Here is a 16,564-nt window from a genome sequence, read left to right on the forward strand (position 1 = left end):
AATGTATACAGTAGAGCACATTATTCTGCGAGCAATTACTACATTCTAGTGTAGTAGAGTGCTCTGCTGTGTACACAAGAGCACATTAGAGTACCCTATCGCGCGGGCAAATACTATACTCAAGTGTAGTAGAGTACTCTCCTGTATACAGTAGAGCACATTAGAATTCTCTATCGTGCGAGCAAGTACTATACTCCAGTGTAGTAGAGCACTCTACTGTATACAGTAGAGAACATTAGAGTACTCTATCGGGCGAGCGAGTACTATACTCAAGTGTAGTAGCGTACTCTACTGTGTACAGTAGAGGAAAGTAGAGCACTGTGCCGTGAATGTGCGAAACGCACAACCACTTGGCCAATCATGGAGCTTGCGGAGGGAATGAAGTGCAGCAATGTAGAGTACTATACGGTAGAGTACTGTTCGTATACAGTAACTCTAACTCACGACACCCGGCACTCAAAGGGACGACTTATTGGCGGGTGGCGCATGCTTGTCGTGCCACGCACGCTGGCTTCTCCGACATTTCTTTCTCCGTTATTTTTCTTTTTTTTTTTTTTTATTTCGCCACTAGCGTTTCCGCACAATCTCCCACGAGCTGTCGGCTTACCCGTCCTCCGACCACTTCGGTCTGTCTCTTTAACTCGTTTTTGCACCATTTCGTTTGTCGTGTGCTTTTTTTTTTCGTACCTACATATATTTTCTTCTTCTCTTTTGAGTGTCTTTTTTTTACGTTCACGTCAGCCCCAGTAGGCAAGCGCCCCGCGCATGTATTACAACCACCCGCCCCCACCGCGGTCGCGGCGGCTGTTGGCGTCACGCCCTCAAATCTGCTCCCTGCGGGTTCGACCACTTCGTACGGCGGGCAGCAGCACTCCTCCCGCATTTGTGCCATAGTGGCATCCTGTGTGAATATATATCATTTCCTTTTTTTCTTCTTCTTCTCTGACGTTGTTTTTATGCACACGAAAAAAAAAAATCTTGGGCTACATAGAGAGAACGAAAGTATGTATAGGAAAGATAGAGGCGTGTAGGAGCGTATCGAAGGGTAGATGACGACAGAGCGCGCCCTATTCGCTGGCTGAGACGGCTCAAAATTTGAAGGCGTGACGTCCGCGAAGCATCCGTTCTCCTGCCAGCGTCGTGCACCCAGAGCTGAATTGATAGCTGACGGAAAATCTTAATCGACAATCGGCTGACTTTCTATTTAATGTTTAAACGCGAATTGTGTCACTCTGTGCAGCAAAAAAAGAAAAAAGGGCAATCCTTATGAATGTTTCTGCTTGCGGCCAAGTGGCATGTCTCATATTGTTTCGGCAACCTTACTCGCTTAGCCGTAAACCTGCGCGTGAAATGACACTACGGAGGTCTTTAATTCTCGGCTAGATGTTATTTTAGGCAGATTTTATTTGTGAAAATTTATGGCATTTGATTGATTGATTGATTGATTGATTGATTGATTGATTGATTGATTGATTGATTGATTGATTGATTGATTGATTGATTGATTGATTGATTGATTGATTGATTGATTGATTGGATCTCCCCGTCCTACACAAGGGTAACGACAGATTGGAGGGTCACCGGAAAAATGTCGACCTCCAGGTTGTCTTTAAACGTACACCCGAATCTCGGCGTAGAGAAGTTTTGCATTCCACCCCTCTATGAACGCCGAGAGCCGATCGCGCGACCTGGTGGTCAGAAAGGCAATGCGCCTTCGAGGCTCCGTGGTGGGCCACAATTCCTATCGCTCCTTGTTGCACATTATCGTAGTGTTGCCCAATGGTCTTTTATTAAGCAAGAGAAAGTTCCATACTGGCAGCCGGTACTGTTCATGTTCACAATAATTACGGAAATAGGCAGGACAGTAAAGAGGCACGGTGCACTTATAGGTGACACTTACTTCGCAAAAACAAAATCCAGGAAGGTCCTTGAATAAAATAATTAAAAGTAAAATAAGCGGCAGAACTAAATTAGTTTATTGTGACGAAGTATTTCCTCAAAACTATTTGCATATAACTTTTTAGGAAAAACTAAGGTTGGTTATAATGGGAAAAAAATTCGCCGGCGATTACGATACTCGCTAATGCGAAATTTGAGCGCAACTCTATGCGTGTTTTTATTTCACGATGTAGTGGTTGGCGCGGATAATATGTCTCGTTCGGCACGTTGTCAACAGAGCGAAGTGTGACGCGACTGCCTCGCTAATCGGAAGATGGCGAGAGGTAGCGCGTGGGTGACGCGCGGGCGCAATTCACAGCAGCCGCAGCACACAGACCTCCGCTCATGCAGCGCTTTGTTTCCATAGAAACGACGCGCGCTGCTCTGGCGCCGCACAGCCCGTCTTGCGCGGCACTACGCATTTTCTTCTCACGCTTTCGTTCCGTCAACGATGAGAGCGGCCCTTCGTCGCGGGGAAGTCGTGCCTCCAGGATCAGAGGCGACAACACCCAAGGGAGTCTAATACCCATGAATACTTTGTTTAGCGCAAAACAACAGACACAAGAGAGACGACCAAGGACGAGACGCTACTCTCAACTGACATCATTTTATTGCGCCACGCCTTTATAGACAGCTGAAACTAGAGGAACATGCGCAGTGAGCACCATGCGGTGGAGCCACCAACATCCGACCACAAGAGCGCACTCATGCGACAGAATCCAAAACCAAACCGCCCTGTGCGTAGTCGTTAGCTTGCTCTCGAGCTTCTTTGTTAGCTTCCAAGTTTTTTGTTTCATATGTTAGCACCGCTAGAAAGCAATGATTGTACACTTTTCTTTTAAACGACAGTGATTAGCTCATAATCAGGATTAGGGAATGTCTGCTGTATGCATTCCAACTCTTTTTTATTTTTCTGTAAATTTCCATCTCATGGTCTGGGTCATCTGTGAGTAAATGGTCTAAATAAACGTACCCCTTCGCACTCTAGAGGTTGATTGGCGATAATGAATTGTTTTCTTGCCAGGCTGCTAGACATTACCTTTGTCTTGTGCATACTAATCTTCAACGCTACTCTTACACTTTCTCGGTTCAAGTAATCAATTTATTTGTTGCAGTTCATCCCCAGTGCTGCAGATGTCATCTGAAAAGCGGAGGTTGTTCAGATATTCGCTGTTGATCCTCCCTCCTAAGCCTTAAAAGTCTTAAGCTTACATATTTCTAAGCATGCATTGAATAACATAGGAGAGATTGTGTCTGCTTGCCTGACCCCTTTCTTGCGTATAGCCAAGATAGCTGTGGACTGTGTAGTTGTTGTCAAAGATGTTCCCGTATACCTACTGTACTCCCTGAATACGCAATGGCTCTGTGACTGCCGGTATCTCTACTGAATGGAATGCCTTTTCATAATCTATGAAAGCCGTATGGACTGGTTGATATCATTCCGCAGATTTCTCAATTACCTGATTGATGATATGTATATGATCCATCGTAGAATATCCCTTCCTGAAGCCAGATAGTTTTCTTAGTTGATTGGTATTGCTTAGGTATTGCTTTGGTTTTATTGGAAATTATCTTGGTCAATATTTTATTTCAGAACTGAAAGGAAGCTCATGTGCCTACAATTCTTCAATTCTGTAATGTCTCCCTTCTTATGGATTATCATAATGTTTGCATTCTTAGAGCTCTCGTATACACTGAAGTCGTACAGGAGGCAAGGAGGTACCGGCCGTGGTTGCTCAATGGCTATGGTGTTGGGCTGCTGAGCACGAGGTCGCGGGATCGAATCCCGGCCACGGCGGCCGCATTTCGTTGGGGGCGAAATGCGAAAACACCCGTGTACTTAGATTTAGGTGCCCGATAAAAAACCCCAGGTGGTCAGAATTTCCGGAGTCCTCCACTACGGCGTGCCTCATAATCAGAACGTGGTTATGGCACGTAAAAACCCAAAATTTAATTTAATATTAGGCAAGGAGACAGACGGTTTCACTCGCGCGATAACAGCAGCGAGAGTGCGGCGCCAAGAAACTTCCAGGCTGTTGCAAATGGGTCGCAAGCCCCAAGGGTAGCGTTGGCCTGGCGGCCTGGGGCACAACTGGAAGCATCCGAAGGTCCTGGCAAAGCATGAGTGGACTGCTAACAGAACAACTTGTTTATTCTAGCATCGCAAAAGAGCGGCCGGTCAGGTCGACCGAAGTGGAGAGACGGGAGAGCACGTTACTCGACGGAAGAATTCAGAGCCTCTCTTTGGCGTCCGGGGGCAGCTGCTTTTATACTCTCGGAGTTGAGGGCAAGAAGGAACGGCTCTGGATGGGGCGCACGTGACGGCGCCGCACGGGCACGTTGAGACTAGAAGGTGACGCATCCGCCGGGCCGGCGCCGGTAAGACCTCCTCGCTTCACAGTTGGGGAGCTCTTCTCCCCGGCTGCCGCGCTTTGACAAGCGTGGGCACCAACATGCACACACACACGCACACACGCACACACGAAGACGCGTGGCATTGAAACATGCCTGGACGCGCTTGGCGGGGAGGCGTTGCGGCAGCGCTGAACGGGCCAAAATGTCCGCCGCTTTGAACGAAGCCCCGGCGTCCGTTGCATTTGCGCCGGCTATACCGCGCGTCGTAGGCGAAACGTAACAAGGCACGGGCCTTACCAGTGTGCTGCGCCGGAACAGCGCATATTTAGGTTGTTTGACTGCGCGGAAAGTCTATTTCTATGTTTTGAGATAAGAGACATGCGCTCTTCGCCTTAGGACAACTACTTACAATTTTTTCGTACAACTTACAGCAACCTAGACTTGTAAAATCGTCGTTATGTACAGAGTAAAGGTGTTGAAAGTCTGCGGGCTTATCAAACCTATGTTTGTAAACGGCGCAAGGGTATGCCTCGTTTCAGTCTTAAAATTTTCCCTGCTGTTCCAGCACAAGAGCGTTGAAAACGCAGCATAATATGGAAGGCAGTGAGTTGGTCAAGCCCTGATGGGTAGCGTGCGGCATGTATGTAGCACAACTTCACATTTGAGTTTGGGGTTGTGCCCAGCTTGACCTCCGAGCGTTGTGTTAACCTGTTACACGCGCATCTATGTGAAATGTGTCGCTGCAGCGTAGCATCGCGGAGTTTCGCGCCGCGAAGTCTAGCATGGGCAAAGCGGTGGTGCTCAATAGTTCACAGCAACCGTAATGGCGACCAACGGTTCGCTCACGGGTGAAGCTGCAGTTCATGGCCAGAGCTGTGTCCTAGTCGTCTGCTAGCTGCTAACAGAAACGTATGATGCAACCAACCCTGTACACAAGGAGCAAATATAGAAATTTGGTTGGCGAAAAATTTGTTTACCTTTTTGGAAAAGAGGACTTCCATGGCGGCAAGCAAATAAGCTGCTCCAACTCTTGTGGAAACAAAGATATGCGAAGCGTTTGGCTTCAGGCGGCATGGGCCTAAGCTGGGCAGCGTCTGCTCTATTACCAGGCCCATCAGCCTTCTGTACTGAGGGAAGAATTAAGGTTCGAAACAGATCATCTTACACACTTGGGTCACCGGGTATGTAGCACTGGGTACGATCCGCTTTTCAACGAAACAGTTACTTTATTACTATAGAACTCTGTTACTCGATTACTTATTACTTTATTACTATTACAGTAAACGTTATTACTCTTTCTAGAGTAATAAAGTTTACTTCCTCCTCCTTCTCCGACGCCAACATCGGTCCCTGGATGTGCATGACGCGTTATGTGCCGGTGTTCCACGAACCTCTTTGATGCCAACATGGAGCATTGGAGCACTGCCAGTAGGAGTGTGCCGCTCTCATATATGAACCTCATTCACCGTATCTTTGGGTAACCGTATGTGTGCGACTTGATAAGCGATGTTATGACTGCTGCTATGTATCTCTACTGAAAACGAATGCATTTTCATAATCCACAAAAGTCACATAGAGAGCCTACAATTCTTCAATGGCTCCCTTCTTGTGGATTAGCATAATGTTGGCATTCTCCCAGCTCTCTGGCGCACTTGAGGTCGTGACGCAATCCGCGCAAAGGCCCGCAAGTTTTTCAAGCATAACAACTCCTCCATCTTAGATTAAATCGACTGTTACTCTTTGTCCGTGATATCGTCTTGCAGGGCCGGTCTAACTTCATCGCCAGTTATACAAGGAGCCCCTGTATCCTGTTCACCACTACTACGAATAAAGGTCGCGTGGCTTCACATAATACAAGTCTCGAAAGCTGTGTTGCCGCTCTTCACAATGCGCTTGATTACACTTCCGAGTGGTGTGGTGTGGTGTATCCGAGACGTTATGTAGCACTCTGCAACCTCGTAATTGGAGTAGAGCCCGACCGCTCTTGTGCCAATGCCGTAATACAATTTAATGTTTTGCTGAGCGAGTTGTCCCGTGTTTGTGAATAAGCCGGAAGCCTGCGATACATGCATACGCCCACACAAGGGAAGAAGTGGACTGGATTTCCATTTCAACACACTTGATTTACCAGTTAGTTTTGGCTCGATCAGCACTGCACTTGAACCCCCCCCCCCTTTCTTTGGGGGGTCTTAAATCGAGCTGTCGTATTTCTTGCGCATGCGCCTCACTAGTGTTTTTTTCATTACAAGCACAGACATTACGTGATGCGTACAAACCAAATAGAGAAAAGCTCGCGAAGATGCGCATCGCACGATACAGCCCAAGTCAGCTGTGCCACATAATACCAGATGCAGTGACGCATGCCAGCGACTACTTTACACGTAAATTACATGCGTGTAGACTAGCGCTTTCCTAAAGCTGTTCCCAACTGAAGCAAACGTACGCACAACATCCGGTCGGGAGCAAGCAAAGAGTTGTTAGTGTTAGAGTTGTTAGTGTTAAAGGGGGAACGTTATACCCAGGGCGCGTACGTACTTCATGTGAATGGCGCAGCCATGACCTACTGAGACGTTACAATGCCCTCGCAGAACATGCCACAACCAAAGAAAACACTGTTCCGACTGTGTAAAATAAATAAGCAGGACGGACGACCGCACTGCGCTACGGCAGCTATACGCCGGCACGGGGTTTTTTGCCTCTAACAAGATGGCGGCGACCGGCTTCACTTCTGGAGCGCCATCTCCACTCAGGAAGTTTGAGTATATAAATGTCCTTGTATTCCACAAAATACACTGGATTAAAGGTGTTTTTATCAGGCGACTACTCGTCGTAGCAATTACGGAAGAATGTTTCGGCGTTGCCTCCGAGAGCTACCTCGGAGATCGGTTTCGGAAGCACCGTGTCTCGTTCAGACGAGAGACGGCGCTGTAGCCCATTAGCGAGTGCACGCAGCGTGGACGCAGAATGGAGGAAGAGGTCAAGAAAGTTGGCAACGAGGTACAGGGTAATTGAAAGAGTAAATATACAGCCAGGAGCGATGGTGCGCCAGATACGAAAAGGATAACCAAAGGAAATCGTGAGGCAAGGCGCGAAGAAAGGAGCAGGAAAGGCGCTAGTCATCCTTTCTGTTTGTTGGAATAACCTTGCAAAGTACCATATTCCAACTCGCCCAGCAAGCCGTTCTTATGAGAGAAACAAAGATAGTGGATTGGATACAAAGGAAGGAGACAAAGAAGACCACGGATATTTACAAGAATGGCAAAAAAAGACTGAAAAAAAAAAGCGTGTACGATAACAAAAAGCGCAGCGCCTTGCTATTGATGCCCGAGCTGGTTGCTCAAACAAAAAAAGATACCGGAGCAAGCATTCCCAACAGAATTATGAATGCGCGTGCTGCAGCAAGAAATACGGAGACAACTAAGGCCATCCCAATGCATTGCGAAGTTGCGAGACCCGTAGGAAAGATCCACCTTCCAGAAGTGCCGAGATTTAAAGAGTATGGGAGCACTAGCCGTTCAGCAGTCGAGATAAGCAAGACACGGTTGGAAAAACAGGAAAGAGATTGGTCGCACCCGATCCATTATAGGCATAGGTATATAGCTACACAGGTAGGTAACGTTGTTTTAAGAGAGGAAAAAAAAATTCACCGACGATTACAATCCTCCCGAATGCGAAATTCGAGCGCAGCTGTTTATAGGTGTCTCGAATTGGCGACATATCGAGGCAAGGCATTTTGAATCACAACGGCAGAGTGCTCTCGGCGGCGGCGTTGAGCCTGTGCTTGGGCAGCTCGTTTGGCAGCGATGGCCGAGGAAGCCCTCTCACCGGTTGCGTCGTTCATTGTTCAGAAAGAAAGCCTGAGCACGGGCACGCGTGGCTCGGCCGCTCGCGCAGAGCACATTGCCTAGCGGCGGCGGCGCAGTCGGTCTGAAGCCCGGGACAGCGCTTTGTTTCCACGCGTGGTATTGGTGGACGCGCTCGCCGCTTGCCTTATGAAAGACGCCATCCACGACCGGGTGACGGGGCAGGCTTCTATGGCGCCATCTCGTAGGTCTCGGGCGACGCTCCGCTTTCCTCCTCACCCTTCAGCCGCGCTCTCCTCCTCCGCTTTCCTCCTCGCGCTCTCCGCCATTGCCGTTTTTTTTATTCATCCTCACTGCGTGCCGCTCGTTCGTTCAGCCGGTTACGCCGAGGCCGACGCTCAACACAGGAACGGGCGCCAAACAGCTGTACTCTTAAAGTTAAGACAACAGACAAACTACTACACCGATAAATGTGTGTAGATCACTTCATTAGCTCGAGCAGGTTAGGCGATTATTTGTCGCCGCCCCGTTTTGAAGGTGATGCCAGTAGGTCATCATCACCATCATCATAATCACCATCATTATCATGGTAGCGGTGGTTGAATTTGCGTATACGCTCTAATGGTGGAGTGGAGGAAGCTTGACTTCGAGTAGATGCTTGTTTGAGAATGCGGGGGTTCACGCGATCTCAGAGTAAATTTTCATGTCTCAAACCTCAAACAAGCACGCACCGCCAGTCATCACACGCATTGCATGCATTTACGCAGGGATTATCGCCTCAGGTGCGGCTTGGAACACACATCAGCCGCATAGGGTAACTGAAAGTTTCTTCTTTACTTGCCCGGACAAACAACTATTCTGCTTCATATCTTCCAGAGTGCCCGAGCAATTGAACGTCATTTCCTGCAATATCTGTGTTATAGAATCTGCATGTCAACATTTTACGCAAACCTTTTCCAACGAGCACCCGCTGCAAAAGCTTTTAATTTCCTTTATCAGGTTTAACATCCTAAAGTACGATGCCGACTATGTACGAGAGAAGCCATAGTTAAGGAACGTCGGTTTAATTTCGGGCCTCTGGAGTTATTTCATGAGCATTTGTGTCCGCCTTCCATCACCCGTCGAATAGTGGCCGCCATGTTTCAAACACCAAATCCGCGACCTCGTTCATTAATTGCAGAAAGCTACGGCCACCAAGCCGTCTCAGCACGCGCGCATTTTATTTCGTTGTTCTGCGAAAGCGTGCGACGTCACACCCGCGGCGCTCTCGTCGCGTCTATCCTGGTCTCTATTCCCCTTCCTTTCGCAGTTTGCCACGCGCCTCCAAAGTAGTATTCGCTGTGTTTTGTTGTATGCTAATCTCTGCCATTGTTGCGGTGCTTAAGTTCGACGACAGCTTTTTATATTTAACACCCCTTTACGGGTCGTTTAAGAAATGAACGGACGTAGTCCACATGGCAGCGATTCGGCCAGACACTCTGCGAGCACTTGCAAGGAACCGCAAGCTGCAGCAAATGGACGGAGGTGCGGCCACACGTCTTACATATAAAGCACGCGACAGACGAGCATCACACGCGTCGCAACCTTGCTGGCAGGGGGGAAGGCGGACACGACACACACACAAACATACACCTTATACGCTAGTCGGTGTAGTCTAAGGAGGAGCCAGGTGTTCTTTTTCCATTACCGGCCGATCGAAGACACCGGCGGACTATATACGCCGCCGCAGCGGCTCAGCTAGGCGAACGGACGTTGAAGAATTGGGTGTCGTGATGGATGGTTGTCATTAGGGCCAACGGCTGGAACCGTTTCATGCAGCGAGCGGCAGCGGTGCTAAACCGGACGAAGCCGCGTTACCGCCGCTCCTATATATATACTCGGTGTTTCCTCCTGTCCAGGAGGAGACACCGAGAGAAGAGCTCACGCCGCGATATCCTACACACAGTGCGCATGCCACCGGCGGCGGCGGCAGCAACACACCTAAACGCACGGTTGACACGCCCTCTTGACGCCTTTTCGACGGGAGGGGGACACGCGACGCCCCCTTGACGCCTTCTGCGACGGGCATGTGCCGCGCCGCCGAACCGTTGATGAGATCGACGCCGCTCAGGCCGACAGAGTGCGAGGACGTCTACACACACGCGCGCGCGTCCATGTAGTTCGCGTATCACCTGCTTTCTTGTCGTTCGTCCGGAAGTACACTTCAAGAAAAAGAAATAGATGAAGATTGCAACGGCGCCACGTGGGTTCTAACGGATTCGCCAATTCCAGTGGTGCGGACGTTGTCCTGTATATATCTTTTCTCGGAGGGTTCACCGCAGGGCATATATAGTAAAAGAAAATGAAACAAAGGGGCCTCAAACAAACGCATGCAACCCTGTGTGAAGCTGGTTCTGCAGCAATGGGTCTGCGAATTGGTTGTCCGTTACCCGAAGGGTATAGTCCTTCGAAATATTAGGAACGCTCTGTTTGGCCTCCCTGAGCATCTTGTGCCTGAATACCAAGCACGGCCATAGAATCTGAAAGCATGTCCGCCGTATAGGCGCAGGAACCGGATACCTAACGCACGTTCCACGGTTGTCAATTCCTGATGTCCGTGCAGGTCCAGGACCAAGTGACCCAGGCCCAGGACCAAGTGCTGGCCCAGGACCACGGAGTAAGACATTTAGGAGAGGAAACTCCCGTCAGCGCGAGCGAGCGCGGGCGACCAGATAAGGTCACAATTGTTGTATGCGCCGACGGGGCCGTATACAGTGGCGGCGCCATGCGGCGCGTCGTAGAAGCCTCAGCGGAAAAAAAAAATGCAGCGCCCGGGCAGGCGGCTCCAGCACGCTCTCAACGGCGGTGATTTCTTTCCAGGCCGCCAGGCGCCGCCAGCACGATAACGGCTCCGCGGGCATGTGACTTTTTCTGGTCGCCGCAAACAGCGGAGTTTCCACTCCTAAATGTCTCTTGCTCCGTGCCCAGGACCAAGTGACGAGGTCAGGGCCACCAAAGCCCGGGAACTCCGAAGAAAAACTTATTTCCAAAAGTGCATGGGAAAGAAAGCGGACACGCAGAGAGAGAGAGAGAGAGAGAGAGAAGAATACAGGAAGGCAGGGATGTTAACCAGTCAATAGTCTGGTTGGCTACCCTACACTGCAGAGGTATATAAGCGAGAAGGGACTTCTGAGCCGACAGGACAGATCAGTGGCAAGAAGGATAGCGAGGCTGCCCATCGAGTGTCAGATAAAGATGTGCAGTGAAGCCACTCGGCAGGCGAACTCGTTGGACAAACTCACATTGTCTCCCCCGAATCCAATGCACCGTAACGCTGCGGCGTGTCCTGTTTCTCGTTATGTGGAACGCATACGAAAATTTTACGAAAACCTTCACCTATTACTGTCAACGTTAGCGAATATCCGAACGCTTCCAGAAATCCGTTCGCTTAATAAACGGAAGGATGCCCTTGAAGACGTAATATTTGTTGCGGCGAGGATATTTAGGTGGCGCTGGTTGCCTTGTTTCACAATTCCGTAAAGAACAGAGGCGTTGACCAGAACGTCTGTAGCGGTGCCGGAGCCCTCTCCCGCGGCCGCCCCAGGATGGACCTGGGACGGCCGTCAGACGCCCCAAAGCTCTTGTGCGAGAGCACGCGACGACTGGCCCGGCTATTCACTTACAGGCACAACTCTGTTACGCCTAGCAGACGACGTTACGAAGGCCCGTCTGCAACTGAGCAGAATTCTATGCCTTCGCCTCGTCGCCTATTGCCCATTTCTGGCAGCCTCCGCAGTGGAGCCACAAATGCCGCTGACAATTATGTGGAGCAAGTCAAAGCTAGGCCATCAGCAACTTCACCTTAATAAGCCTCGATTTCTAACTAAATTTAACAGAATATGTGTTTTGCTGTTGCAGGTGCCATATCCGGAGCTTATACGTTTGTGAGAACTACGGCGTCCAGTAAGGCTCGCGCCATCAACTCGGTTATGAGAGCACGTGACGAATGCATCGGCGCCTTTGCATCGGCGGTGCAATTCCGAACACCGACCACTACCGTACGGACCACAAAGAAATATGCAAAAGAGCCAAACAAAGCTATGCGCTTTATAAACCCCGTTGTACCTAGCCCCCACAGTGCTCGCTGCTCTACGTGGCTTATCTTTCTGTCTCCTCTTAACACCTTCTTCAGTGCGGGGTAACAAGCTGGATATTTACCTTTCGGTTAGCCTCCTCACCATTCGCATCTAATTGATCTGTCTCTCGATCGCTATAGGTTCAATCGATCAGCCACAATCTTTTCAACAATCATTTCCCTAACAAGTCGAAATGTGCTAATTAAATATTCAAATTGTTCCATTTAGGCAACATATCGTAACTGCCAAATGAAATACGAGCAGTAATGAAGCTAACACCTACTCAAGAGAAATCTGAGGACCAACGCTACTTTCGAGATATCTGCCGAAAGATGTATTGTAGTTCCAGTTGAGATTGTCTCGCCGTGCCGAAAAGAAAGCTTTTGGGGAAGTGTTTACACGAACCTCATCTGTTATACGTATAGCACATTTGAAAGGTGTTACATTGATTGCAATACTCAGATATTTCTGCAAAGCAGACATGAGTTCCCTAGTGCTCGGCTTCAACATAGCAATCTGAACAAGCAGCCTAAAGAAATAATTTATTTATTGATGAGCACGCTAAGTTGACTAGCCAAATTATCGCAGAAAATTATATTTCTCCATACGTCTGTCTAATCACGTAGCAGATCAGCGAAAATGGTAGGGCCGATATATATAACAGTTTTATTAAATTATGTTGACAGTTTATTACCAGTTTTATTAAACTATAATTAAAAAGCAGCAGGTATAAATACTATTCTGTCATTGTCCTAAGATTCTAATGGTCCAGTGGCATTTTTCGCACTGATTTATTTACCGTTTACATGGCACGCTCTTCTGCTGACTGTCGGATGTCATTAAATCAGGCTTTGTATAATATAGCCAGATATGTCAAACACTCGATACACATTGTGTATCAAAGGCACACATTTAATTAATTTTTTTCGTAAGCGGCTCTCTTTGCCCTAAATAACGATAATATGCTCTGCATAACGATAGCTTGTCAAAGATAACGCTTACGTAAAGTGCATGGTTCTACTTCCACCAGAGTAAAGTTTGGAGGAGCCAATTTTACGCAACTGCGGCGTCAGCTGTGTCATCTACAGGCAAGTACAGCATGACAGACGGCGATGCACTTAAGTGTAAGTTGCTGCTGTAAGTTTGATAACATCGGTAATAACTTCAGGTTTAACGTTAAAGAAGCGAAACATCCGAGCCCGCGCAATTGACCTCTGCCGTTTTTAAGGCAACCAACGTTCTATTAAACAGTTACTCCTCCCATATGGTGCTACACTAACCACACGGCTCCACGTTGAATTACTTTAGCGGGAGCTCTCGCGACTGCCGATATTAAGGGCATTAAGGGCAAATACTAAACGACAGTGAACAATGGGAGCACAAAGCAACACTGTGTATGCAAGTTCTTGCAGATGAAACGAAGTTCGTAGTTCACTACTGATAATTATGTGCGCGTATGTGCACGGTTCTTAAGCTCTTAAACGAACTTCACACGGAATCAATTTAGAGCCAACTAGGCTCTGTGCAATGAAGGCACTTTTTTTTTTTTTTTGTCGCGAAGGATTGATGAATGTCTTTAGAGTGAAAACCACACAATATATGTAAAACTTTATCAAATATTTCTGAATTCTTCCCCTGTTAAAATTTTATAAAGGAAGGCTGAATTTATTCACATGAATACGCTAGTGATCTAGTATTCTCCAATGTGTACAAATATGTTGTAAGCATTTCCACCACGCTTTTACGGTATGCCATTTAAACGGGGACTCGAACCTCGCCAAGTGAATAGCTCCACTCATTTTCAAGTCTTCGACTGGCACAAAAGAACGTACTTGTTGACGGAATAACATTTTGACTTGATATGCAAAAGAAAAAAATATCATTATCGATAGCATCATTCAATAGCGCACACCGCCACATCCGCCTCGGTAGCGCAGTAGGCAGCGCGTCAGTCTCATAATCTGAAGGTCGTGAGTTCGATCCTCACCCGGGGCAGGCGGAGTATTTTTTTCTGAATTGTCTGTCTTTTCTTTTTACTTTTCTTCTCCTAGGGGGGGGGGGGGGCGGCACGCAGCGCCGTCGGTCGAGCGACGTCTCAGACGCAACATTCGCAATATAGTAACAAAACAAAACATAGGACTGGTGTATGCCGCTTTGCATAACTCAAAGCCATAAATACCAAACAGCCCGAATCACGATTCCACAACCTTTCAGTTATGTATGGGATTTTTCGTTCGGCTCCCAGATTGTACTGTTAGCTTAAACTACGGCCCAGAAAAATTTGCGCGCGTTTAAGTATTTCCGTGCTTGCTGGAATGTGTGTCATGAACCTAAGTAGAGGCCCTTTTTTGCGCGTATTTGTTTCCTTTGCTACGTGACAAGGAGTCGCCGGTGCCGCCATAGAGGTGCCAACCTCTCATATCTTCATTAAAACTTATTTCCGGGCGAGTTTGGGGCATACTTGATTTGATAAATGTAACAGAGCGCTAACACATGCAACCACAAAGGAATAAGGACACAAGCGCTCAAACCGTTCCAACAGTGCTCTTCCTTAATATCTCTTCCTGACAAATAACCTTTCTCTCTCTCTCTCTCTCTCTCTCTCTCTCTCTCTCTCTCTCTATATATATATATATATATATATATATATATATATATATATATATATAAAAGAACACAAATAAAAGTTAAGCTTTCGTTACAATCCTTGAACACTCGCCAAGACATTGCCCTTTTATCACTGTTCCACAAATGACTTCACTCCACTCGAACACCCGCATGCTTGAAACGATCCTACTCCACGTCACATATGCTTCATAATCATTTCAGCTTGTAGACCCGCCTGTACGGGCCCACAAAAGCATTCCATTACTCTGCTCTTCTTCGTGCTATCAGAATATGGAATTCGCTCCCGGACAGCACTGCATGCCAGTCCGATTACGATTCATTCTGTGATGCCTCGACTGAATGAATGACTGAAGAAATGTGAAGCTTTACGTTTGTCGTACAATGCTTTCTGTACTTGCACTATCTTTTACAGCTTATTGTTGCATTATTACCGTTATGTCGCTATGTTTACCGTTACGTTGGAATGTCGCGTCCGTGGCTTTTCCGTCATTTTTTCATTATTACTGATTAACACTCTGATCTTGTTAACTACACGACTTCACTGAAAACAATCTGTGTGATTTATTCCTTGTTATTATATTATGTTTTCTTCTTTTCCCTAGTCAATCGTGAACTAAATAATTCTTTTTTCATCTCGGTTGCACTTGCGGTTGTAGTTTGTAAACAGATACGGTTTATAGATGTCTTGTATTCTATGTATTTCTATGTGCTGCCCCCCTTACTCATGCCTCACTTTGAGGCCTGTAAGGTATTTTTTAAATAAAATAATAGTATATATATATATATATATATATATATATATATATATATATATATATATATATATATATATATATATATATATATATATATATATATATATATATATAATCTTTAATGTTGTGGGTAAGTGTTTGCCAACGCTTATAACAGAGAAAGTTATGCGATGTTCTGTGCGCTCACCCTCACAGCAGAGTGAAGTGGCCACGCTTTCCTCTTAAATTGATATATATATATAGCTGTGAGGGTGAGCGCACAGAACATCGCATAACTTTCCCTGTTATAAGCGTTGGCAAACACTTGCCCACAACATTAAAAAACGGGGAGAGAATAATAAAATACAATTATGTGTCGATTTAGCGCAACGTTCCGGAATTAACGTCTCTATAAACTAGAGTCATCCTGGGAATTCGTTCCAAGTGGATCAACCTCGCGGACTCCAAAGCTAGAAATGGTAAATTGCAATATGGGCCATAAGTTAATTAGTTAGAAACTTAATAACCGAATATCCTTTAATTAGTCGATTATGAATTTCAATTTTTTGCGCATGTAATGTTCTTCGAGTAGGCAGCTAACGAACTAGAATACTGCTATCTGCAACAGGCAACCTTTACAAAATTTTGAATGTCTTTGCTGAAATACCCTGCGTAATAAATCAAAGAGAGCATTGAATACCCTGCACTATTCAGTTAGGAGGCGTGTATACTTTAGGTACACCTATGTAAGCCGAGATAAACACGCAGATTTGAGGCTCTTATTTATTGCTAGATTACGCAGAGCTGAGTTGCGCCCGCCGACACTACCTTGTCGGTCGAAACCAAGCCTATACATACCCGATCAAACGTACGCAGAAACTCCGCGAGCGATCTCCGTAATGCCTCGCATTAATAATACTATGCGTTATAGGAGGTTGCATAGCATCGCGAGTCAGATCAACGTTTAGTCACGTATGCTTTCGCGACAAAA

General features: G+C 47.0%; 1 protein-coding gene and 1 non-coding gene across 3 annotated transcripts in view; both read left to right on the top strand.

The window, feature by feature from the left end:
• The window catches only part of LOC142587198 (kunitz-type U19-barytoxin-Tl1a-like), a 137,421-nt gene that overhangs the window by 54,124 nt on the left and 66,733 nt on the right, over positions 1 to 16,564 (top strand). The window lies entirely within an intron of this gene.
• TRNAM-CAU (transfer RNA methionine (anticodon CAU)) lies at positions 14,134 to 14,206 on the top strand. Its single transcript has one exon. It is a non-coding gene; the product is annotated as a tRNA-Met (tRNA).

Source organism: Dermacentor variabilis, chromosome 7 (assembly GCF_050947875.1).
Source record: "Dermacentor variabilis isolate Ectoservices chromosome 7, ASM5094787v1, whole genome shotgun sequence".
In the NCBI taxonomy this organism is placed as follows: Eukaryota; Metazoa; Arthropoda; class Arachnida; order Ixodida; family Ixodidae; genus Dermacentor; species Dermacentor variabilis.